The sequence below is a fragment of the Myiozetetes cayanensis genome, unplaced genomic scaffold (genome assembly GCF_022539395.1).
Source record: "Myiozetetes cayanensis isolate MyiCay16 unplaced genomic scaffold, myiCay2020 scf688, whole genome shotgun sequence".
In the NCBI taxonomy this organism is placed as follows: domain Eukaryota; kingdom Metazoa; phylum Chordata; class Aves; order Passeriformes; family Tyrannidae; genus Myiozetetes; species Myiozetetes cayanensis.
Genome location: NW_026087951.1, coordinates 1 through 2,752, shown reverse-complemented (window position 1 = coordinate 2,752; position 2,752 = coordinate 1). Strand labels below are relative to the sequence as shown.

Below are 2,752 nucleotides of genomic sequence, written 5' to 3'. Positions count from 1 at the left end.
TTTCTTGGGGGACACCTGATTTTGGGGGTTGGGTGGGACACCTGAATTTTAGGGGTTTTTGGAGGGTTTAGGGAGGGTTTGGGAGGGGTTAAGAGGGTTTTGGGGGGATTTGGAGGAATTGGGGGACACCTGATTTTTGGGAGGACACCTGAATTTTGAGGGGGACGTTTGAATTTTGGGGGGATTTAAATTGGGGCACGATTTTGAAGAGTTTGGGGATTTTAAGGCTCGATTTTAAGGGATTTGGAGGGAGGTTTTGGGGGTTGGAGGTGTTTTTTGGGGGACACCTGATTTTTGGAGGGGGTTTTGGGGGACACCTGAGTTTTGGAGGTTTTGGGGGGGATTTGGAGGAGTTTGGGGTGACACACCTGATTTTGGAGGTGTTTTGGGGAGGCTTGGGGATTTTAAGGCTCGATTTTGAAGGGTTTTGGGGATTTGGAGGAGTTTTGGAGGGACACACTAATTTTGGGGGTTTTTGGAGGGGTTTGGGGGGATTTGGAGGAGTTTGGGATGTTTTGGAGGGGTTTAGGGAGTTTGGGGAGGTTTTGGGGGATTTGGAGGAATTTTGGGGGGCACCTGATTTTTGGAGGGTACACCTGAATTTTGGGGGTTTTGGAGGGATTTTAGGGGGGTTGGGAGGTTTTGGGGAGATTTGGAGGAATTTGGGGGAACACACCTGATTTTGGGGGGTTTTGAAGGGTTTAGGGGGTTTGGGGGGTTAAGGGGTTTTGGGGGATTTGGAGGAGTTTGAGGAGGGAGACACCTGATTTTTTTTTGGGGGGTTTAGGCGACACCTGAATTTTGGGGGTTTGGAGTGGGTTTGGGGGGTTTGGAGGAATTTGGGGACACACCTGATTTTTGGGGGTTTTGGAGGGTTGGGGGATTTGGGGGATTTGGAGCAGTTTTGGGGGGTTGAAGGGTTTTTGGGGGGGTTAGAGGGTTTGGGGGATTTGGGGGTGTTTTGTGGGGGTTTTGGGAGGCTTTGGGAGGATTTAGGGGCATTTTATGGGAGATTTGAGGGGATTTTGGGGGCTTTGGGGGGTTGGGGAGGTTTCAAAGGGTCTGGGGGCGATTTTGGGGGGAGTTTCTGGGAGGGTTGGGGGGGTTTAGGGGACGCACCTGGGACACACCTGGGATAGCTGGGGCACACCTGGAGCACCTGGGACACACCTGGGGACGCCTGGGATACCTGGGATAGACCTGGGACACCTGGGAAAAACTGGGATACATTTGGGATCCCCCTGGGATACACCTGGGAGACACCTGGGAGTCACCTGGGATAGACTTGGGACACCTGGGAAACACCTGAGACACCTGGGAAAAACTGGGATACATTTGGGATACACCTAGGACACACCTGGGACACACCTGGGATACCTGGGAGACACGGGGGACAACTGGGACACACCTGGGGACGCTTGGGAAAAACTGGGATACACTGGGGATCCACTTGGGATATGTGGGACACACCTGGGATACACCTGGGATAGTTGGGAAACACCTGGGACACACCTGGGACACCTGGGAGACACGGGGGACACTTGGGACGTACCTGGGAAAATCTGGGACACACCCAGGGCACCAGGGAGACACCTGGGATGCATGTGGGACACACCTGGAGCACCTGGGAAAATCTGGGATGCACCTGGGATACACCTGGGAAACACTTGGGGCATCTGGGATGCACTTGGGATACACCTGGGATAGCTGTGACACACCTGGGATAGACCTGGGACACACCTGGGAAGATCTGGGATACACCTGGGATACACCTGGGACACACCTGGGATAGACCTGGGACACACCTGGGAAGATCTGGGATACACCTGGGAAGATCTGGGATACACCTGGGACACATCTGGGATAGACCTGGGATCCACCTGGGATACCTGGGAGACATGGGAGACAACTGGGAAAAACTGGGATACACTGGGGATAGCTGGGACACACCTGGGATACACCTGGGGACACCTGGGAGACACTTGGGATGCCTGGGATACACCTGGGACACACCTGGGATAGCTGGGACACACCTGGAGCACCTGGGACACCTGGGACACACCTGGGATACAACTGGGACACACCTGGGGCACCTGGGAAAAACCGGGGATGCACCTGGGATACCCTTGGGATACACCTGGGATAGCTGGGACCCACCTGAGATACACCTGGGATACACCTGGGATACCCTTGGGATACCTGGGACACACCTGGGCACCTGGGATACACCTGGGATGCACTTGGGATACACCTGGGATAGCTGTGACACACCTGGGATAGACCTGGGACACACCTGGGAGACACGGGGGACACTTGGGACGTACCTGGGAAAATCTGGGACACACCCAGGGCACCAGGGAGACACCTGGGATGCATGTGGGACACACCTGGAGCACCTGGGAAAATCTGGGATGCACCTGGGATACACCTGGGAGACACCTGGGAAACACCTGGGATACCCCTGGGAAACACTTGGGGCATCTGGGACACACCAGGGATACCCTTGGGATACCTGGGAAGATCTGGGACACACCTGGGACACACTGGAGACACGGCATGGATGGGGGGGACTTCACACCTGGAGCATTTATTGACACACCTGGGGCACACCTGGGGCACCTGTGGGCACCTGCTGCATGGAGATGGAGGCTGTGACACACCTGGCACCTGCTGTACCTGCTGCATGGATTTGGGGGGGGGCATCACACCTGTGGCACACCTGGCACCTGCTGTCGCCCTGCTGCAGATGGTG

The 2,752-nt window shown here is 55.6% G+C and overlaps 1 long non-coding RNA gene across 2 annotated transcripts; it reads right to left on the bottom strand.

Moving 5' to 3' along the window:
* Positions 1 to 1,706: 1,706 nt before the first annotated feature.
* Positions 1,707 to 2,263, bottom strand: LOC126651590 (uncharacterized). Of its 2 annotated transcripts, none has more exons than XR_007631747.1 (3): positions 2,180 to 2,263; positions 1,881 to 1,961; positions 1,707 to 1,805 (listed from the first exon to the last, which is right to left on the bottom strand). It is a non-coding gene; the product is annotated as an uncharacterized LOC126651590 (long non-coding RNA). The 2 variants fall into 2 exon arrangements; XR_007631746.1 differs by lacking the exon at positions 2,180 to 2,263 and adding an exon at positions 2,063 to 2,089.
* Between the last annotated feature and the right edge of the window lie 489 nt (positions 2,264 to 2,752).